Source organism: Mustela lutreola, chromosome 1, assembly GCF_030435805.1.
Source record: "Mustela lutreola isolate mMusLut2 chromosome 1, mMusLut2.pri, whole genome shotgun sequence".
Classification (NCBI taxonomy): domain Eukaryota; kingdom Metazoa; phylum Chordata; class Mammalia; order Carnivora; family Mustelidae; genus Mustela; species Mustela lutreola.
Genome location: NC_081290.1, coordinates 231,571,577 through 231,595,780, shown reverse-complemented (window position 1 = coordinate 231,595,780; position 24,204 = coordinate 231,571,577). Strand labels below are relative to the sequence as shown.

The following is a 24,204-nucleotide window of genomic DNA, read 5'->3' as shown; positions in this document are numbered from 1 at the left end:
GCACTCGACAGCATCTCATAATACATTTCCAATAAATGTAATATTAATTACAAAGCATAGCCTAGTAAAAGGATAAAGAGTGAAGGCTTTGGCATTACTTAACCTGGACTAAATCCCATCTTTGGTTCTTACAAGTAAATCTAGTCAGGTTGCTGAATCTCTATCCAGCTCTTTACTTACAAAATGAAAGTAATAATAACAACCTTTCTTTGTTGAATTTATTAACTATATGCCCAACACCAAACTAAACACTTTCTCTAATTATCTCATTTAATCCTAATAACTATATACTGCAAATACCACTATATTCCCTCAAAGACAGATAAAATGAGTTACAGAAAGATTAAGTAACTTTGAAGGTCACAAAGCCAGTAAGTGCCACAGCTGGTAAACTCACCTTGCAAAATTATTCAGCATAATAAATTTGAAGGAGGAAGTAAAATACTAGTAGTATTAGTACAATATAAATGACAAAAAGCTCCCTCTATTCTGTAAAGCAAGGTTCTCTACAAAAGTCTATTGTATTAAAAGGAAAAATATTTTTAAATATTCTACAAATTATGAGGAAAATGTAATTCTGAAACATTAAAATCCAAAGCTGGCACAGAGGTAAGAAAGGACCTCTTTCCACTTTGGTTTATTGCCATCCAAGCCACTCAGAACCACATTCGGTATTTTTTCAGTGACCACACTGTAAGTATCTTCAGCAGTATCTTCCCTAATATCACAGAACCAAAGTTTTGTGGATGCTAGACTAAAAGCCTTTGCCCTAATTCATGATGCCAATAGTGTTAGTACTTAAGAAAATGACATCTAGGGGTGCCTGGGTGGCTCAGTGGGTTAAGCCGCTGCCTTCAGCTCAGGTCATGATCTCAGGGTCCTGGGATCGAGTCCCGCATCGGGCGCTCTGCTCGGCAGGGAGCCTGCTTCCTTCCCTTCCTCTCTCTCTGCCTGCCTCTCTGCCTACTTGTGATCTCTCGCTGTCAAATAATAAAATCTTTAAAAAAAAAAAAAAGAAAAAGAAAATGACATCTACAAACTAATATACCCAGTCTTTTTTTCACTTATTTCTAGACTGGATAAGAAAACTGATGCTCCAATCTGTCAAAATACTATTATCACTGAATAAAAAACAAAAATCAAGATACAATATTTGTGTTTAACATTTATGAGGTTCTTTCTCATGTCTTAAATGATTATTCATGATTACTAACATTATTATTGATATTATTACTGATAATAATTATTGACATGATTATTCTCACTTTAGAGGGTAAACACCCTGAAATTCAGAGTACTTTAACAACTTTCCCCAAGTCAGAGAGCTAGTAAGTAGCTGAGCTGGAGTTCAATCTAGGTTTTCTGACTCTACATCTAGAATCTTCCACATACCAAACCCATTCCTCCTCAGATATAAGCTCAGGTGTCTACTCCTCCAAGAACTCTTCCCTGAAAAAGGTACTAACACCTCCCTCTTTGCTAGTTATTTTATAGCATCTATAAAACACTGAATGTAATGTATTTGTTTATACCTTTTCCCTTGCACCAGGGAGCCCCTTGGAGACAGAGACCACATCCTACTCATCTCATCAGAACCCACGTAGCACATGGGGTGCCTGGGTGGCTCAGCTGGTTAAGCGTCTGACTCTTAATCTCAGCTCAAGTCTTGATCCAGGGTCATAAGCTCAACCCTTAGAAGAAAGAAAAGGAAAGGAAAGGGAAAAGGAAAAAGAAAAAGAGCAAAAAATAGGAGAAGGAAAGAAAGAAAAAAACTTTCCTAGCACAGAGTGTAACACCTATGTTAACTAAATGAATGCATCCATAAATGATTATTTTTATCCGCTACTAAGACTTTAGTTAGCAAAACCTTTTTTGTTTTTTTGTTTTTTTTTTTGAAGCCATAATTTAAATCACCTGTCAGGAACCACTAAGGGCTTAACAAGATAGTCATAAAACCCCACATTTCCTGAAGTCTCAGTCATCCCACCACCATAACTGATAAATCAAATCCTATATTTAGGGTCAAAAAATCAAATGCACAAGCTAAGTCCTGATAAAATTTAGTTTTGTGGCATTTGTTTTATGTTACCTAAAAGTTAAAATTGACCCAAAGGTTAGTAAAGAGGAAACTTGGAAGCACAGAAAAGAACCAAGAGTTAGAAAAGCAATCAAAAGGTCCCAACTTCTTCATTTACCAATAATACCTTGACTCATTTCAAGTGAGAATCTAGGATCTACCACAAATCAAGTTCTGAGAATCTACATGTCTACTGTGAATGGCTCCACTGATCCCACCGCGGACAAAGAATAGCAGGAGAGTGGACTGAAGTGTAGCAGAGACAAGACTTGGGGGAGGGGGATCAGAAAAGCCATTCTACAAAAACTAAGCCTAGAACAATATGGAGTAAATGCAGTCAGTTGGGAAATTACAGCTGCTAACAGACTAGACAGAAACTATGGATTCACTCAACAAGATCTTACTGATGTCGGAGTTCCAAAAATGGGTCCTTGAGAAAAAAGGTGATCAGATAAAATCCCTGCTCCCTGCAAGTGGAGGAAATCAATAGATAATAAATACACAATTACAATCAGAGCAAACCAGAGATAGGGTACCCAATCCCAACCTGGGAAAAATCAAGGAAAGCTTTCTAGAAAAGGTTAACTCCTAAGCTAAGTCTTAAAGTCCAAGTAGGAGTTAGGTCAATTAAGATTTACAAAGAGATTAGGGACCCGTGGGTGGCTCAGTCTGTTAAACCTCTGCCTTTAGCTCAGGTCATGATCCCAGGATCCTGGGATCGAGTCCCACATCAGGCTCCTTGCTCAGTGGGAAGCCTCCTCTGTCTGTCTCTGCCGGCTTGTGCACGTGCGTGCATCCTCTCTCAATCTCTCTCTCTCTCTCTCTCTGACAAATAAATAAATAAATAAATAAAATCTTAAAAAAAAAAAAATTTACGAAGAGATGTCCAGGCCCAAAGAAGAACGTGTTCAAAGACACTGAAACAAGAAGCATGGCACATCTGGAGAACTGAAAACACAGCACAGTGTACATTTCATTAGTATTAGTGATAAAATGTCTAACACAGGAGGAGAGGCAAACAATGACAGTCAAGAGGGAGACAGGGAGATGTTATTTAACAAATTGTCTTATATGTATTAGGGAACCTAGACCTCATCTCAAAGGTTTTAAGTGTTCAAGGGTTTCACGCTAACTCCCATCTAGGAGACAGTGTACTTACACTGATACTTCACTGAAGGGGTGTCGGGCTTTCAGATATGTTCATTTAGAACAGGTAAGTTTTCCTCTCCATAACTCCATAGCTTGACCAAAATGTACTGTCTAAGCCCTAAGTCCCAAAAAGATGGATACTACCATCACCATAAATAAATGCAGAAAAATATATAAAACATTTGCCTCTTTGGTTCTGGGTACTATAGAAAAATACTGCATCTTCTCACTGATGACTGGTTAGAAAAAATTTAGAAAGGGGTATTTGTCACATTCACTGACATTTTTTTTTTTAAGATTTTATTTATTTATTTGACAGAGATTACAAGTAGGCAGAGAGGCAGGCAGAGAGAGAGGGAGAAGCAGGCTCCCCGCTGAGCAGAGAGCCCGATTCGGAGCTTGATCCCAGGACCCTGGGATCATGACCTGAGCTGAAGGCAGAGGCTTTAACCTACTGAGCCACCCAGGCGCCCCTCACTGACATTTTTAAATTAGAAAAAATTATCAACCTCTGTGAACTCTCCAGAACAATCCAACTTATTTCATTTAGACTACAAAGTTTAAAAAGTTGATGGAGAGTTAAAGGTCATCATATCTGCTCTGCTCTGGCTCACCAAGAAATTCAGACAAAACAGCGCAAATTAAAGCTTCATTGCCAGGAAGACCAAGCAAACTACAAACAGAAAACAAATCCCAAAATACAAAACCCAATAATATAAATGCTTTAGGGGCACCTAGGCTGGCTCAGTCAGTGGAATATATGTGACTCTTGATCTTGGGGTTGTGAGTACAAGACATACATTGGGTGTAGAGATTACTTAAAATATTTTTTTCATCTTTAAAAAATGCTTTAAAAATCAAAACACTGTTCCAGTAAGTCATATTAAATCCTATACTTCATTCTAGAAGGATAATATGAATAGCAGCTAGCATTTATTGAGTAATTAATATATGATAAACATGGTATTAAGATTTTATATGAATTACTTCATTCAATCCTCATAACTACCAGGAATTATCTACTAATATTATCGCCCTTCTATTTTCTTCTTAATTTTATTTATTTATTTGAGAGAGAGAGTGTGAGAGCACAAGCAGGGGGAGCAGCAGAGGGAAAGGGAGAAGGAGGTGGTCCCTGCTGAGCAGGGACCACCTCCTCCCCCCAATGTAGGGCTCATCCCAGGACCCTGGGATCATGACCTGAGCCAAAGGCAGATGTTTAACTGCCTACGCCACCCAGGCACCCCTGCCCTTCTCCTTTTAATGATTAAAAAAACAAGGCACAGAAAATGAAGTAACATGTCCAAGACCTCACAGCTAGTAAGGGGGAAAGCAAGAGCAAAATAGATGTATTACCTATTTCTGAAGAGATCAATAACAATGCAAGGAACGTTCCTATTATATCTCTTCGATTCCTAAATATCCAAATTAAATAATTTTATAGAGCTTATCACCAAGAAGGTTGACCCTTTCCCCCACAGCAAATGGTAACCAGACCGTAGAGGGCAAATTTTGTGGCATCAATATCAATCTACACAGTAGCCCAGAGGGATCAGGTTACTACATCTTACTCTGTGGATGGTTTTTTTTTTTTAAGATTTTATTTATTTATTTGGCAGAGAGAGAGGGAGAGCACAACCAGGGGAGTGGCAGAGGGAGCAGCAAACTCCCCACTGAGCAGGGAGCCTGAAGCAAAGCTCTGTCCCAGGACCCTGGGATCATGACCTGAGACAAAGGCAAATGCTTAACCGACTGAGCCACCTAGGCGCCCCCTACATCCTCCTCTGTAAAAACTGGTTCACTCATTTATCAGACTCATTTGTTTTTTGTTTTTTTTTAAAGATTGTGCAATTAAGTTCCAAGCTGAACTAGCTTTTTTTATGAAACACCATTTTTACTTGAAAGAACAACTGGCAGAAAACTATGATTATTCAGACTTCCATGTTCAGCAGACACTTTTTCAAAAATGAACAATGTGAGTCTCACTTCATGGAAAACAACTGTCACTATTTCTTGCCAATGCTAAAATTTGAGCTCTGAAGCAAAAATTAGAAAAGACTTGTCTGATAAGATTGGTGGAAATAGGGGCACCTGAGTGGCTCAGTGGGTTAAGCCTCTGCCTTCCGCTCAGGTCATGATCTCAGGGTCTTGGGATCAAGCCCCTTGTCGGGCTCTCTGCTCAGCAGGGAGCCTGCTTCCCTCTCTCTTTTTGCCTGCCTCTCTGCCTACTTGTGATCTCTCTCTCTCTGTCAAATAAATAAGTAAAATCTTTAAAAAAATAAAAAAAAAAAGATTGGTGGAAATATAAACCAATGTGATTTTTTTGACATTATGTATTAGAATGCATCAACATTTAGAAGGTCTGCATAATTCAGTAAACCAGTATTTTCCAAATGACCAATGCATGATGCTACAAAATCATGTACAGGTAGATCACTCAAAGTACAAAACAAATTGATGATTTTAATGTAATACAACATGAAAAGCTCACTGATACAGTTTCAGATTCTATAACATAATGGACCTTTAAGAAACTAACAGTTGTCAAGTCTTGGTGTAGTATCAAAAAGTAATATCCACAATTACCTAAAAAGGCAATTAAAACAGTCCTTCCGGGGCGCCTGGGTGGCTGAGTGGGTTAAAGCCTCTGCCTTCGGCTCAGGTCATGGTCCAGGGTCCTGGGATCAAGCCCCTCATCAGGCTCTCTGCTCGGTAGGGAGCCTGCTTTCCCCCCCCCCTCTCTCTGTCTATCTCTCTGTCTACTTGTGATCTCTGTCAAATAAATAAATAAAATCTTAAAAAAAAAAAATAGTTCTTCCTCTTCTAGCCACATTACCTATGTGGGACTAGATTTTCTTAATATATTACATACAAAACAATCAACTGCAAAACATTTAATGTAGAAGCAGATATATATCCAGTCAGGTGTCAACTATACTCCAATTAAAAATAATAAATAAATTAAATGTGTGTGTGTGTGTGTGTGTGTGTGTGTGTGTGTTCAGATGGTAAAAAGACTGGAAAAATATAAAATATTATCCTTCTGACTTGGAATAATATAGTTTTTGATATTTTTAAGTAAGTTAATACTTTTTAAATTTCAGGGGTTTGGGGGCACCTGGGTGGCTCAGTGGGTTAAAGCCTCTGCCTTCAGCTCAGGTCATGATCCCTGAGTCCTGGGATCGAGCCCCACATCAGGCTCTCTACTTAGCAGGGAGTCTGCTTCCTCCTCTCTCTCTCTCTTTCTCTCTCTGCCTACCTCTCTGCCTACTTGTGATCTCTGTCAAATAAATAAATAAAATCTTTAAAAATAAAATAAAATAAATTTAAGGGGTGGTTTTTTTTTTTTTGTAATCTCTACACCCAATATGGAGCTCGAACTCACAACCCCAAGATCAAGAGTAGCATGTTCTTCCAACTGAGACAGCCAGGTGCCCCCAGTTTTAATCTTTAATACAGCAAAATTGATAGATAAAACCCACAAATGAAGACCACAAATTTGTAGTCTTCAATAATTAGCAAGAGTGAAGATACTAAAATGCTTGAGAACTACTGCTAATATGTCAATGAGCATAAACAATCTATTGTTATACACAAAAATGTAAATAAATCACAGTGAGTGTAAAAAGCCAGTCATATCTTATGAACGTTCAAATAGGCAAAAATAATCTATGGTATTAGAAGTCAGAATATTGGTTATCTTGGAGAAAGGGGAAATGTTCCTTTTCTTTTCTTTTTCTTTTTTTTTTTTTTTAATTTATTTATTCATCAGAGTGAGAGAGCAAGAAAAAGAGAGAGTGTATACAAGCAGGGGGAGCAGCAGGCAGAGAAAACACAGCAGGCTCTCCGCTGAGCAAGGAGCCTGATGTGGGGCTCCATCCCAGGATCTTGGGATCATGACCTGAGCCAAAGGCAGATGCCCAACTGACTGAGCCACCCAGGCATCCCATGTTCCCTTTCTTGATCTGAGTGCTGGTTATACTTTCTGTGCACCTTTTTCTATATAGGTTACATACATCTCAATACAATTTATTTTTTTAATTCCAGTATAATTAACATGCAGTATTATATTAGTTTCAGGTGTATAATATAGTGATGCAACAATTCTATACACTACTTAGTGCTCATGATAATAAATATACTCTTAATCCCCTTCACCTGTTTCACTCCCCCCATACAACTTCTTTTTAATTTATACATTCTATATAAACATACACACATACACAACCAACCTTAGATTCATCTACAAAAATTCTGTTAGCACTGGTTGGGGTGGAACTGGGGCATGTCTTTTCATCTTTCCTTTTTTTAAACAGCTCCTCCAGTGATTCTAATGTGTAGCCAAATACTTACCACTCATCTAAGTAGACTAAAAAACACTGACCTCAGAGTTTAAAACTATAGAGTTTAAAACTACAGAGGACTTTGGAACAAGGCAGATTGGATTTTTAATACATGCTCTCTTCTCTTCCTGGCTATGTAAACAAATGCAAGCTACTTTATCCCTACAAGCCACAGTTGCTCCAGTTTCCTCTTCTGTAAAATAGGCACAATACCCTATAAAGGGTAAATGTGACAATTAAATTATAAAAGGGAAAGAAAATACCCAGCACGTTACCTACTACAAATACTCAAGTTTTAGGTCCCTTTTATCTTTGCATCTCCATCCCTACTAGTCCTAAGGCCAGTCAAATTACCCTTGAGTCTTGATTTCTTCATCCTTAAGGAAAATAATTCAACATGACACACCTATGCACTACAGGTCAAGTAAAATACAAAAATTATGTTTGCAGGGGCATGGGGGTGGCTCAGCCTGTTACGCATCTACCTTCGGTTCAGGTCATGATCCCAGAGTCCTGGGATCAAGCCCCACATGGGGCTCCCTGCTCTGCAGGAAGCCTGCTTCTCCCTCTCCCACTCCCCCTGCTTGTGTTCCTTCTCTCTCTGTGTCAAAAAATAAATAAAATCTTTAAAGAAATAAAATAAAATTACATTTGCAGAAATATAAGTATATTTACAGACAGATTTTTTGCTATAAATTTAAAATAAAAGAAGAAGGACAAATTAGAAAACTATGATATGTGGGGCACCTGGGTGGTTCAGTCAGTTGAATGTCCAGCTCTTGGTTTCACTTCAGGTCATGATCTTGGGGTGGTGACACCAAGCCCCATGTAGGATTTCTTACTCAGAGCAGAGTCCACTGGAGATTCTCTCTCTCCCTCTGCCTCTTCCCTATGCCCCTCTCCCAATTCAAAGAAGCACATACTCTCTCTAATAATAAATAAAATCTTAAAAAAAAAAAACTAGGCTATGTGAAAAAATGATAAAACAAAGGCTAGAAAATATGAGCATCAGCAGAAACAGCTAAGCTTGAAGGACATGATCAGAAAGCAAATAAAGATCATAATCTTGAGTCAGTCAGAGATTGAAATTTACTGTAAAAAATTTATCAGCCACAATTCCTTCAAAATCTTCATATCTGGGGTGTCTGGGTGGCTCAGTCAGTTGAACATCTAACTCTTGATTTTAGCTCAGGTCACAATCTCAGGGTCATGGGATTCAGTTCCTTGCTCAGTAGGGAGTATGCTGGTGATTCTCTCTCTCCCCCTCTCCCTCTCCCCCTCTCCTCACCACGCTCTTGGCTCACATTCTCTCTCGAATAAATAAACAGGGGCGCCTGGGTGGCTCAGTTGGTTAGGCATCTGTCTCCAGCTCAGATCATGATCCCTGGTCCTGGGATCAAGTACTGTCAGGATCCCTGCTCAGTGGGGAGTCTACTTCTCCCTCTCCCTCTGCCCCTATCTCCCCCACCACTTAATGCTCTCTCTCAATTAAATAAATAAAATATTTTTTAAAATAACAAAAAAAAAAATTTAAAAAGAAAATGTCCATATCTAAGAAAAAAACACAATCTATATCGTCATAAAAATAGGCATATTCCGACAGGACCCAGATATCTGATTAAAGAGGGAGGAAGGGGAGTTGTATAGGAGCTTTATAAACCAAAGTGTTCTTACAACATCTTCATACAAAGATCAATGGCCCATTTAGTAAAATGTCCAGCTTTTAGATAAACAGCATGGTAGTCTGACCAAAAAATTCCTGTATAATTGTTCTCTACACTAAAGATATGTATAATTACCCAAGGCACTAAATTTTATAATAAATAAAACAAGGGGTGCCTGGATGGCTTAGTCATTAAGCATCTGCCTTCGGCTCAGGTCATGATCCTAGGGTCCTGGGATTGAGCCCCAACATCAGGCTCTCTGCTCTCCACTGTCTCTCTCTCTCTGTCAAATAAATAAATAAAATCTTTTAAAAATAATAATAATAAATAAAACAAGAAATATGACCTTACCTTAATCTCTTTGATCTTCAATATTCTACAACTTAAAAGTTTGATTTCTGATAGCCTGTGAGTTAAGAATGAAACATAAGAGGAGAAAAGAGGAAGAGCAGGAAGAAGATGGGAAGGGAAAGGAGGAAAAGGAAAAGAAGAAGAAATAATATAGACTGCATGTGACCCACAAAGCCTAAAATTTTTAGTGAAAGCATTTACCAACTCCTGAATATACCCTCTTACTATTTCTACTTCTGAACCTTGTGCTACACACCATCATCACCACTAAACCCTTTATCAATCCAATTAAATTCTAAATTCCATTCTAAACAAATTAAAAAACCACATTGGAAAAAATACCATCTCACTCCTAAGTAGAATCTCATAGTACTGGCTTATTATCTGTCCTTACTAGGTTCAGTACAAAAACTACTCACTCGCTACTTGGGATGCACCCTCCAGGAGCGAAAACTATGACGAAGACAGGAGTCCCTGCCATCAAGACACTTCGAGTTAACTGAAGTAGCAAACAAAAACAGTTCACTTACATAACAGAGTATTATGACAGAAGCAGGCATTGGATGACTCCTGGAACAAAATGGGGCAGTTGGGGCAATCTTAAGGGTTCTGAAAGGTTTCTTAGGAGAGATGCACCCAACCCCCAGGAAAAATGGCACGAACAAAGGTCTGAAATTGCAAGGTGTCTGTAGGAACTACATGCTACTCAGTATTATCAGCCATAGGAAGAGTACAGGTAGGAGAAGTACACAAGAACAGGTCACAAAAGGCCTAATAGGTTATGCTAAGGAGCTAGCATAGAAGTCCTAATAGTCATGCTAAGGAGCTTAGACTTTAGAGCCAATAAAAGATTTCAGCAAAAGAATGATGTAGACATATACCTCTACTGGATACATTCTAGCTGCTGAGTGAAAGGTTTACTAGATGGGTAATACAGAAACCAGTTAGGAGACTATTGTACTTGTCCAGGTGGGATCAGGGTCTGAACTAAGGTGGTAATTAGGAAAGGAAAGGAAAGATGAATTTCAGAAATACTTAGGAAGACTTCTTTTTGGCTGTGAGAGATACGGGAGAAGACTAAGGGCACAAGAATATGCAATGGGGAAAAGGCCGTCTCTTCAACAAACGGTGCTGGGAAAACTAGACAGCTACATACAAAAGAATGAAACTGGGCCACTTTCTTGCAGCATACACAAAAATAAACTCAAAATGGATAGGACTTAAATGTGAGACCTACAACCTTAAAAATTCTAGAAGAGAGCAGAAGTAGTAATTTCTCTGATATGGGCCATAGTGAGATTTTTCTAGAAATGTCTTCTGAGGCAAGGGAAATAAAAGCAAAAACAAACTACCGGGACTAAATCAAGATAAAAAGCTTCTGCACAGTAAAGGAAACAAAAGACAATCTACTGAACGGGAAATGACAGTTGCAAATGATATACTCAATAAATGATTAGTTTCCAAAATATATATAAAGAACTTATACAACATCAAAAAATAATAATAATCCAATTTAAAAACAGACATTTCTCCAAGGACATACAGATGGCCAACAGATACATGAAAAAATGCTCAACATCATTAATCATCAGGGAAATGCAAATCAAAACCACAATGAGGTATCACCTCACACCTGCCACGCAAGAAACAAGTGTTGGCAAGGATGTGGAGGAAAAGGAACACTTGCGCACTGTTGGTGGGAATGCAAACTGGTGTAGTCACTGTGGAAAACAGTATGGAGGTTTCTCAAAGAGTTAAAAATAGAACTACTCAATGATGCAGTAATTCCACTACTGAGCATTTACCCAAAGAATACAAAAACACAAATTCAAAAGGATACATGCAGCCCTATGTTTATTGCAGCATTAGTTACAACAGCCAAATTATGGAAGCAGTCCAGATGTCTGTCAACAGATGAATGGATAAAGAAGATGTGGTATATATACACAATGGAATATTACTCAGCCATAAAAAAAACTGCCATTTGCTACAACATGGATGGATCTAGAAGGTGCAACGCTAAGTGAAATAAGTCAGGGAAAGACAAATACCATACAATTCCACTCACCTGTGGAATTTAAGAACAAAACAAAATAAAAAAAGAAATAAACCAAAAAAAGACTCTTAACTATGGAAAACAAGCAAATGATTAACGGGGGGGTGGGGGTGGGGCAAGGTGAACAGAGAAGGGGGTTAAGAGTACACTTATCATGATGAGCAATGAGTAACAGGAAGAATTGTTGAATCACTGTATTGTACACCTGAAACTAACATAACACTGTATGTTAATGATATTGGAATTAAACTAAAAAAAAAAAAAAGACATGGCACAGATTCATTAGCCTGTATGATTGGATGGAGTGCATTTAAGTTACAAAACTACAGAAAGAGACGATTTTAACTTTTTGTTTGGGGAGGGATACAGAATGGAAGAGATTAGAAGTGGACAGGAAAATGAACTATGTTTCAGACCTACTGAATCTGAGGTAAATCTAAATGGATATATGTAGATAGCCAAAAGCCAGTAACATTTACAAGTCTGGAGCTCAGCAGAGAGCTCCAAGCTAGAGATATTTCATTAGCATATGGGTAGCCATTAAAGCCAACAGAATGGGCAAGACTACTTAAGGAAAGAATCTTAAAAAGTTCAATGAGGGGCACCTGGGTGGCTCAGTGGGTTAACATCTCTGCCATTGGCTCAGGTCATGAACCCAGGGTCCTGGGATCAAGCCCCACATTGGGCTCTCTGCTCAGTGGGGAGCCTGCTTCCACCCCCCTCTCTCTGCCTACTTGTGCTCTCTGTCAAATAAATAAATAAAATATTTAAAAAAAAAAAAAAAAAGTCCAGTGAGCCAAGGAACCAACCCTAAGGAATATCAACATTTACTAAGAGAGCAAAAACAATAAAGATTTCTTCTTAAATACCAGCTAGTTTCAATAGCTTCAAAAATCTCTTCTTGCTATGGAAAGAACAACACTGGAAAGAACAAAAACCAAAAAACGTATTCATTAGTATAACTTGTCTAATAGACAAAGTAAAGATTAAGAAATTCAGTAGAAGAGGGCTTTCCAGGTAAAAGAAATAGAATACAGAAAGAACAGGAGCATGACAGCACAGTATATTTGGGGATTTGCTTATTTGGTCTTACAGTAGGTATGCATGTTAGAAAGACCTTAAAAAGGGGTACAGACCAAGACCTACAAGAACACTGGGAGGGAACAATCAAGATTGTGGTTTGACTTCATGAACCTTTCTTAAGCTCTCCTTCGCAACACATCCAAATCTCCTTCAAGTCTCACCTCAAGCATTAACTCCTTCAAGCACCTCTCTCTTCCCTGCTCCCCCTGGCAGATCAGGCCACAACCACCACCATCCTCCCTGCCCCTTGTTCATGCCCCCACTATAGCACTTATCCTACTAAGCTATGCTATGGCAATGTGTGGCATGTCCATCTTCCAAAAAAAACTGACTATAAATTCCTTAAGAGCAGGGAAATTTAATTTTTGTATGCCATATTTCCAGTACTTCTTCACTGCCATCTAATAATAACTCAGTATGTTATCTGTTGGACAGATGTCTTAAACATATCTGCCGCAGACAAGACTACTAGCTCTTTGGCCTTGGAATGTACTGCAGTTGTGGATTTAGGTTTTTGTTCTGCTTTACTTGTGATAATATTAAAATAATATAAAATGAGTGTGAGGAGATACAGCCCAGGAAAACACTGAATAACAAAAGAACAGCCTACAGAAAAATTTAAACAATTCATAAATTTAAACAATTCAAAAGTAAAATAAAAATAATAGTCATAGCTACCATATTAAGTACCAATTATACATGTGCCAGTCAAGGTTCCAGGTTCTCTGTCCTTCTTACCTCGTTTAACCCATAGGACAAATCAACAATGGAGTATTATCTCCCTTCTGCACATGCACAGATAATTTACCTCACTTTACTACCCTATCTTGTTAATAAGTTACAGGTAGAAAACTGAGTTTTGTCAGGAAAATGAAGAGCAAACATTGTATACTGCATTCTCCACTTTAATACAGCCTCAATTATTTCATTTTGAGATGGCAGCACAGTTATAGCAGAACCATGTCCCATAAATTAACCAGGAGAAAGTCTTCTAGCCCCTTCTCTGCCCCAACAATTTTCAAGTCTCAAGGGAGAAATTGTGAACTGTCCATATACTCCTGCCTCCAAGAAGAACCTTTCAGAAAAGTAATAAACCAAACATAACAAGCTTTGTACCTCTGCATGGGGATTTCAATTTTGAGGGGAAAAAAAAAACCCTAACATTTATATAATCCTTTATAGTTTAAAAGGTATTTTCACATTTATTATCTCATTTGAAACCCATTTTACAGATAAGTAAACTGAAGCTCCAACAGACTATTAATGAATTTGGATTTCATAAATCACCTAAATAAAACTCCTAAATTTCTCGGTGTTTATGTTGCTAAATTCTGGTATGTATAAGTGATGACTTCCTATTCATGGTTCTCTCTGTACATCAGATGACAGACCCTCCTGGACAAACAGGAAAGGATCAATGTACTAGGCACAAAAAAACGCACAAAAATTCTGATCCAAAGAGTTAAGTAACTTATCAAAGTATGAAATGAAGTGCTAAGGTGATAAAACAAAGAATTAGTATTTAGTAAATAAAGAACTGTCAATGAGGTAAAAGCTCTAAGAAAGTGCTGTTTCACAGCTCACAAAGGCTGCTATTTACCCCCTCCCATTCCTATTTCCAAGTATGATTGACCCACATCTGGATAATCTGATTAGCCATAAATGCAAACTGGCTTCCTCGTGCTATCTAGACTATGCCTGTGTGTGTGTATGTATGTGTACACATACATCGACTGATATGTGTATTTATTTTTTTATTTACACATACATATAAATAAGTATTGATAATGGGATTATAGAAAATAATTTTGCCTCCTTTTACTTATTTTTTTCAAGATTATATTCATTTATTTATTTGACAGAGACACAGCAAGAGAGGGAACACAAGCAGGAGGAGTGGGAGAAGGAGAAGCAGGCTCCCTACCAAGCAGGGAGCCTAATGTGGGGCTCAATCCCGGGACCCTGGGATCATGACCCAAGCTAAAGGCAGACGCTTAACAACTGAGCCACCCAGGAATCCCTCCTTTTACTTTTTATAATTTCCAAGTTGTACCATGTGTATATGCTATTTTAATGGTGGAAGAAATAAAGCTCCTTTAAAATTAAAAAATAATAGATAAAAATTGGGGCACCTGGGTGGCTCAGTCAGTTACCACCTGCCTTGAGCTCAGGTCATAATCCTGGAGTCCTGGGATTGAGTCCCACATTTCTCTCCCCCTGCCCTTCCTCTCTGCTAGTGCGCGTTCTCTCTCTCTCTCAAATAAATAAACCTCTTGCAAAAAAAAAAATAATAATAATAGATAAAAATAAAGCAAGTCACAAAAGAATACTTACACTATGATTCTATTTATATAAAGTTGCAAAGGTAAAAAAATATATATTGTTTAGAATATGCACTTGTTTTGGTAAAACTATAAAAAATGAAGACAAGAAAGTGAATGATTCACACAAAATTCAGGGAAGTGGTTACTTATGAGGAAGAAAAATGGAGAGACATTCAATCAGGCAGGGAATCACAAGAGGCTTTAAAGGTACTACAGATTTCCTTTTTAAGCCGAACAGGAAAAACATCCATCTTCAATTTGTTCCATTCCTTAAAGATGTAGGTTATATGCACTTTATAAATACGGTTTAATTCACAATTTAAAAAGATACAGAGTTAAGAAATCAGAATTTGGGAGCTGTAGCCCAGACTCTTCCACTTACTGTGTAACCTTAAGCAAGTCATTTAAACCCTCAAAGCAGTTTTTCTTCTTATTTTATAGACGAGGAAGCCAACAGCTAAGACATATGTTTAGTACTTTACTGATTAAAGTTCCTACACTATGGGGCACCTGGGTGGCTCAGTGGGTTAAAGCCTCTGCCTTCAGCTCAAGTCATGATCTCAGGGTCCTGGGATAGAGCCCAGCATCGGGCTCTTGCTCCGCAGGGAGCCTGCTTCCCTCTCTCTCTCAGCCTGCCTCTCTGCCTACTTGTGATCTCTCTTGTCAAATAAATAAATAAAATCTTTAAAAAAAAATAAAATAAAGTTCCTAAACTACAAATATGCAAATATGTAAACATGAAAATATCCAAATAAACTGTGAGATGATAATCCAAAGTAATCCTTTAATAAATTATAGAACATAATACCAAAAACTCAATGGAACGATATACAAGGCAATGCACATTCTAATATCTTCCTATCTCATAATAATGGCAACAATATTTTTTAATGTGTACTATGTAACCAACCCACAGTGTTAAATACTTTCCATGGATTATTTTGTTAAATCCTCAAAACAATCCTATGAAATTATTCTCTTAATGCCCACTTTATAGATAAGACCATTGTGCCTAAGGTCACACAGCTAGCAGTGGAAGGTGGACCCACTTCAGAATCCACACCTTTAACCACATTAGTTATGCCTCACTTCTCTCACTATATTTAAATCATCTCTCTCCCAACAATGAAAACTCCTTGACAACTGTTTTTTGTTCATTTTCATCTCCCCTGACATTTAGCAGGTAATAAGTAAATAAACACTGAACAAATAGTTCATATATATAAGGTTTTCAGGTCATAAGGTTATTTTAGGGCATAAACTGAGTTGTTTCCCTTGACAGCCTTGCAAAGTATAGAAGTTTTTGTTTTTACTATTTCAACCATATTTAAGTGTACAATTCAGGAGAAGTAGGTACATTCACAATGTTGTGCAACCATTACCACTAAGTATGAAAGGTTTTTAATGACTTCACTGAAATCACTTAGCTATCAAGTAGTGGAATGGGAAATTTGAACTCAGGACTCTCCACCTCTAAATTCACAGGCCATTCATTACCAAGGAACCTGTCTACCAGTACCTCCTGTTCTCTCCTTACCAGAACATCAGAAGAATCAAACAAACACTTTATATACATTTCCACTGTAGAGGTGCCCATAGCTGTGAAGGAAGAAAAAATCCACTAAGACATTTCTCCTAAGCGATTAGTTTTCATTTTGAGCTTTCAAAAGCCAGAACTTTAATATAAATATCTCACCTCTAGCTCAAGCCTGCAGATCCACAAAAGCAATGTCTGGACCCCAGAGTAAAGTTATGAGAAATACTTGCATTAGTTAGATTACACTCTCATCAAATTACAGGTAACTGCTCAAACCTGGTCTTTATTATAATAAAGCTTCCTTATAATAAACACTTTCAATTCCAAGGATAAGGCCAACCTTCCATCATTCTGCCTATTTTGGAACTACAAAAAAAAAAAAAATCCTAAATTTTGGGCATTTTTATGTGCTCCACTGTCAAACCAAAGAAAATGACTTGTTTACAAGCTGAACTCTGAAGCCTGAACAAAAACAGAATCATTTGATCCTGTTGATGCCAGTTTTATCCTCTTTATATCCCTCCCCATGTTTTCTCAGTCTGAGCTCTAATCAACAGCCACTTCATGTTTAACATATCATAGTTAATGCAATTAAGTGCAGAAAATTGGATCCCTAAAGCTGTTTCCCCCAGTCACACCCCTTTACCTTCCAGCATTACTAATAGGTCATAAGAATAAACATATCATGAAGCTTTAAAGAAAATTGATGAATAGATGGAGACATTGTTGCTGCAGTTAATGCAATGTGCCTATATCAATACCAACCCTTAAAAAAAAAATAAAAATGATTCTACATGCTTTATTTATCCACATCTGACAGAATTCTGACCACCTGAATTCCTTTAGAAGAAAATTCGATCTATAGAAATATAGTCCAATTATTTTAAATCTTATCGAGTAATGCCAAAAAGAGAATCAAATGAAAAACTCCATCAATACCAAACCATTTCACCAATGAATATTTATGACATTTCCATATTTCCTGTCTTCTCTATGTTTACATAAAGCAGTGGTGCCAAGATTCATCTCAGGATTATTAGCCTGCAATACAATGATGGGCCTAATTGCCTTGCAAACCAGGACACCAATAAATGGAGTCTTCAGACAATCAATTTTAAGGTGGGAGGGAGGCCTAAGCTCTTTCTACATACGTGCACATTGCCTGACTAGAAAATAAATTCAGCCTCATATTTTTCAGTGTCATTCATGGGTTCTCCAGCAAAGAATGCTCCCTTAAATACCTCAAGCTCATCAAATTTATTTAATTCCAAATTCCAGGACTAATTTTTAAATGCACCAAAGGGACGGCAGAAAAGAGAAGGCAGAGACATCCTACAGAAAGATTATCTATCACGTTCCAGTTTTATCTTCTCCACCTTTAGTTCAAGAGTAGGTTTTTTTCCCCAAACTTTCTTTTTATAATAAATGAATAGAAAACACCCTCCCCTGCTTAATTCTGCTTTAACTGAAGCCCCTCTTAACTTTACCCTTAGGGTTGATTTACTAATAATATTAATACAAATGAAACAAAAAGACTGAAATAACAGCTTAAGACGTTCTCTAGGAAAGAGTCTTTAATGCACCTTCTCTGTCCCTTGCAAAGTCCCCTCTGATTACTGTTCCTCCCCTAACCACAGCCTCCAAAGCTGTCCATTTAAGTCCAACCCCTGACCCCCTGTTTCTCTTGGAGGACATCAGAATCCTTCCTCTCTAGAATCATCCAGTGCACCTCTTCCCAGCCCTGCTCACTGCCCCACTCCATCCTCCCTGCTCCATCCATACCTGCAACTCAAGGTTTCTCACTCGTTAAATAGCCTCTTTGCCACCTTACTATCAGCAACCACCTCTGCAGTTCTATGAGTTCATCTCAGGCACTGCTTCTCCAAAACTCCCTCTGCCACCTCGGCCAAGGGACATTTTCTTTAAGATACCATCCCCCAACCTTGTTCACCACCTACCACTATTCTTTCAGTGAGTATAGCCCAGCAGCGTCTTCTGAGCCCTCTGCCTCAAGCCTGCACCCAAGGAGCCACCATGCCTTTTCCAGTCGTTCTAAAATCACCCTAAATCCCATCTCCTGTACCCATCTCCAATTTCAATCTCTGCCTGACCATTTTGGGCCTAACTTCTAATTTACCCCCCTCCTGCCAGCTCACCATCACACTCCTCTCACCGAAAGTCCCACCCCCACCAGCTCCTATTCCAACCTCCATGAGCATTCCCCAGAAAAACCCTAAATTCTACTCCTCTGTTCTCCTAACCCACGTTATTCCATAAGTCTCCACAAATCCCACCACCCAGAGATGGCAAACGCCCACTTCCAGCTCAGGTCTCAACCGGTGCCAAGCCCCTTACTCCCAGCTCTACCACCTCCATCAGTCTGCTCTAAGTACACCCCAAATTCCACTCTCATGAATTAACACCCCTCCCCCAGGGTCCTATCCAAACCTGCAATCCCACTGTGTATTGAAATCATCCCCCTACCCTGCACCCCGGCTGGATCCCAAGCTGTCAACTGCTCTAAGCCAACCCCAAATCCATCACCCTCATTCAGTCCCCTCCCCCATTAAAAGCCATCCCACTCCACTCTCATCATCCATCTCGCCCAAAACCATCCCAAATTCCACCCCCACCTCCCAATCTCACGCTCCTGTCCCATATCGGGTCAATCGCTATTAAAAGTCCCCTTCCCTTGTCGCCCCCCCCCCAACCTGCTTGGGTCCCACCCTCACCCCACCCCCAGCCCCGCACCAGGGCAAGTCTCCCCTGCCAACCCGCCGTTCCATCGCAGCCTCAACCCCCTTCCCCCAACCCGCGCGGGGTCTCAGCAGCCCCCACTCTCATTCTCCATAAGTACCGGCCCAGGCTCCAGGAGAGCGGACCGGGGGAGGAGGGGGCGGTCTTCTCACCGGCTAGCCGCTGCAGGCGAAGACGACGGCGGAGGCGGCGATGCCCTTGTCTTCTCTGGAGGCTACAGTGGCGACGCTCTCGCTCCCTCGCCCGAGTCCAGTAAGGTGGCGGATGGCGCGCAGGGAACGGGAGCCTCCTCCTCAGACTCGGCTCTGAATCCTCTGCAGTAGCCGACGAAGAGCCCGACGGGTGGGGGGAGGGGCGCTCGGCTGCGGGCGAGGGAGAGGGAGGAGGAGGCGGAGGGAGGGGGCGGGGGACCGCTAAGAAGGGCGGGGAAGGAGGAGCCTGCGCGGCGCCGCGACACGTCCCACAGCCTCAGCGCGCCGGGACCACAATTCCCAGCATGCCCTGCTCCGGCCCGCGCGTGGCCTGCGCGGCCTGTGCTGGCAGCCGCGCGCCTTATACCGAGGGGCCGAACCCTTCCTGGTTGCGGACAATGAAGTAAAATCCACCATCCGCTGGCGGCTTTTGTCGGCTCAGAGACCACTTGTGAGGAAAGTTAAGTGCCCTCTTCTCCAAGTAGCAATGTTTGCAGCGTCACCAACCTCTTTACGCTCGAACATACATCCCCGGCTTCGTCCCTGCTGGACTACATTTCCCAGCATGCCCCACAGTCTCCCGCCCTTCTTCCCGACCCTTCTCAAAACGCGGTACTACAGTTCCCAGGGGGTGTGGTGCCTGCGAAATGCTGGGAGATGCAGTTCTCAGTTCTTCCTCCATGTTAAGAAAAATAAGTGAAAGAGAAGAAAAAGGGTGGGAATATGCCAACCCACTGAGAAGAGGCCTAGATGGGATAGATCACCTGAGTCTGTATTCTCTTCGCCATCCCCGTTGCCACTGTCACACCAGAACTAATGCAGCAGGTTCTTCCTGGTCTCCCTGCAATTCAGAGGACAGTTTGGCAACTGAAATCCAAATGTGAAAAGAAGATTTGACCCTGCTCCATTACTTTCCAATTTTTACCTTAAAAAGAGAATGAAACATTTTAGGAAAGATGAATGCACAAGGTGGTTATATGGGATTGCTGATTACAGGGGTAATGTAAATGTCCGTCAATAAGGGCTAGTTAAATTATATATACAAACAATGCAGTAGTAAGCAGCTGTTCAAAATAATGGTATAGATCTATTTATTGACACGAAAAGCTATTCACAATTTATTCTTGAGGGAAACAAATTGATTACAAAACGTTTAAAATGGTATAATTTATGTGATGTGTGAGAGGATGTTCTATAAGCATAGAGGGATTTTAGGAAAGAGGTTCCTCAAAATATCATTAGTGATTATCTTGAAGCAAAGGGTGTCAGGTTTCAAGTAATTTTCATTATCTTACTGCCTGAATTGTTTAAAAAGATCACATAGTTTAAGTTATAAGACTATTTTCAAAAAATGTAATTTCCAAATCCAGCAACCATACTTTGCTGCCTAAAAAGCTTATCATGGGTTCCTATTGCCCTCAGTGGTGCTTCAGGATGAGGCCTTTCTGGTTTTTCTGTGAGCTCAACAGTTCCACTATTAAAACAAATAATGGTGGTAACTTACAATTTATAAAAGACCGTTAAATCAGTACAAAGAACGTTCTCTATTTTCATTGTCTATTCTCAAAATTTTCCTCCTTCTGGTCTTTCTTTCCACAGCCATTTCCTCCTTTTCTCTTCATTCTTGAAACTCAAGCCAAAGTCCTACCTTCCCTAGAACATATTTTAGGCACATTGATCTTCCTTGTATCTGAAATCTTATAGCACTGGTTTTAATCTGTGGGCCAAATATCTCTGTGGAGATGGGGAGTGAGGAGGGAGGAACAGAGTTATTGTAAAGGGTCTGCAAAGCTCTACTTAAAGAAAACATTGTCTATAGACTGAATAAGTAAGTCTTATACTTAAAAACATAATTTGCCGCCTTCTGTGTCCAGCTCTCCTAACATAATGGAATATGGCATCAGACAATCTCTGATGTAGCATAAATCCTATATCCAATTACAGTATTTTTAGATTTTATAAGTCATTATTCCTTGATGTTCTGAAGACCAAAACATTCAAGCTTCACTAGCCAGCCCACTAGAGAACAGCAGGCCTACCTGAGAAAGGCCAGCTTTCCTATATCAGAGGTTAATGCGGTCCACAGCCCCTGCTGCAGCCAATCTCTTCAGCTTCACTCCACCTACTCTACTCTAGTTACACTCCTATTCCTCATGACTCACTTTCCCCAAGTATATCAGGCACTGTCATTTTCAAACTGCCTATCTCATTTTTCAACCTATTAGCCCAGCCTTAAAATACCAGTCCACCCACACACACCCCCCCCCCAAAAAAATCCTAGCCCCTCTGCTCCCTTTTCTGAGAATGAGAAAAGTACCTATGATATGTTGACTATGTGACCGGCAAGTCCCTTCCTCTCTCTAAGTGTTGCGTTGGCCACGCCCTCTTCTCTCTTTACTCCCTCTCCTCCTTTTTTCCACTTCTCCTACTGGCGCAAAATGGGGACTAGGTGAAGATCAGAATTAGAAGGGATCTAATCTGGCGAGCAAGTAAAGCATTATTAGATTTAGAGGCCTAGGTATGAGGAAGTTTACCAGACTAGGAATCTGGGAATCAGATGATAAATCAGACCTTGCTATGAACATGCTGGGTGACCTTTAGTAAGTCTCTTAACTTTTCTGAATCTCGGTGTTTACATCTGTAAATTGGAAGGAATGATTCCTGCCCTGTCACCTCAAAAGTTTATTAGAAGACTCGAATAAAGCAATGAGTTTAAAAGTGCTTTGAAGACTGTAAAGTGGCATTTATAGTCCAAAACCTTCATCTAATTGAAGGATTCTGTCTCCAAAACCCTGCCAAGTGTTGGCAGGTAAACTATTTACTCAGAATTATACCATTATTAATGAAATTATTAAAGTATTTCAGGAATCAACTCTTAAGTCAATTTTAGCCCTTGATAAACTTTCCATATAGCAAAAACAATTTCTGATTTTTCTGAATTTTTTTCTTTATTGAATTTTCATCAAGATATATTTTTTCTATTAATTTTATAAGAAAGGTTAGATTCATCAATTATTTTTTAACTTTATCTATTTTTACTGATTATTCCTTCAGCTATTTTGAAGTTTCTAGTCATTATTTCCACCAATTCCACCTTTTCCTGGAAGAGATTTGAACCACTGTCATTTTTATTTTGTGTCGATTATTTCCACCAAGTGGAATTTCCCCTGGGGTCAACTTTGCAATGTTTAATATTACCAACGAAGATGGGATCATTCAGTTTGCTTTTCCATCCATAATAAATTTTTACCACATGTAGTTTTAGCCATTTTCAGTTTTATTTTGTGCTCATTATTTCTACCACATCTATTTTTTTTTTCCTCTGCAACCCAACCCAAACAAACTCAGGAACAAAATGACAGTGTCAAAATGCTAACCTTTGCCTATTACTATCTGATTAATTGGGATTGTGAGATGGTTTTGTATCAGCTATGTTAATGAGTCTGTTTGAGCTCTCTTTTTCTCTCAGAGCATCTCTTTAAGAGCATTGACACATGTGTGAGCTGGACTATTACTTTAAGAATTGCTTTAGGGTTGCCTGGGTGGCTCAGTTGATTAAGCAGCCCACTCCTGATTTCGGCTCAGGTCATGATCTCAGGCTTCTGGGACCAAGCCCCATGTTGGGATCCATGCTCAGCAGGGAATCTGCATCAGGATTCTCTCTCTCCCTCTGCCCCTCTCCCTGCTTGCTCCCTCTTTCTCTCTTTCAAATAAATAAATCTTTTTAAGATTTTATTTTATTTATTTGTCAGAGGGAGAGAGAGAGAGAGAGACAGAGCACAAGCAGGTGGAGAAGCAGGCAGAGGGAGAAGCAGGCTCCCAGCTGAAGCAGGAGCCCGATGTGGGGCTCCATCGCAGGACCCTGGGATCATGACCTGAGCCAAAGGCAGATGCCTGACAGACTGAGCCACACAGTCGTCCCTAAAATAAATAAATCTTAAAAAACAAACAAACAAATAAAAAGAATTGCTTTAAAATTGTAGGAAAGAGCTGCCTGGGTACCTCAGTTGTTAAGCGTTTGCCTTTGGCTCAGGTCCTGGGATGGAGCCCCATGTCAGGCTCCCTGCTTGGTGGGAAGCCTGCTTTCCCTCTCCCATTCCCCCTGCTTGTGTTCCTGCTCTCTTTCTCTCTCTCTCTCTCTCTCTGTCAAATAAGTAAATAAAATCTTAAAAAAAAAAAAAAAAAAAAGAGTTGCAGGAAAAATGGACATTAGAGACCATGTTAGGAAAACCAATCTTTAATGAGCCAGGTATTGTGCTGGCATCTAAGATCCATTATCTCATTTAATCCTTCAGCCTAAATTTCCTTCACATGCCCACTTCCTAGTAGAGAAAATTGAGACTCAGAGAGACAGAAAAAGAAGTCAAATTAGGATCAGAAACCTGGTCCTGGTTTAACACTCAGCACAATTTGAATGTTTATAAGTTCCAAAGTTATGTAACTTAATTTTTAACTTTTGCAATCATCTTAATGGAAAATTAAATGATTTTTTAGTTTAGCTAAGACGAATGAGAGAAATACAGGACTATAAACAAAGCAACCACAAAGAGCTTCTGTAAATTAAAAATAGAATTACTGTACAATCCAGTAATTCCACTGCTGTGTACTTTCTCAAAGAAAATAAAAACACTGATTCAAAAAGACATATGCACCCCTATGTTTATTGCAGTAT

General features: G+C 39.5%; 1 protein-coding gene across 4 annotated transcripts in view; it reads right to left on the bottom strand.

Moving 5' to 3' along the window:
* The window catches only part of FAM168A (family with sequence similarity 168 member A), a 242,040-nt gene that overhangs the window by 179,244 nt on the left and 38,592 nt on the right, over positions 1-24,204 (bottom strand). Inside the window, exons 1-2 of one of the 4 annotated variants that reach the window (XM_059133216.1) lie at positions 19,494-19,803; positions 9,585-9,639 (exon numbers count right to left, since the gene is read on the bottom strand). The exons of 1 other annotated variant lie outside the window; for it this stretch is intronic. The gene's annotated coding sequence lies outside the window, so the exon portion shown is untranslated. Of the gene's footprint in view, positions 1-9,584; positions 9,640-19,493; positions 19,804-24,204 lie in introns of those variants that run through there. 2 more of the 4 variants (XM_059133209.1, XM_059133233.1) reach the window with 2 other exon arrangements.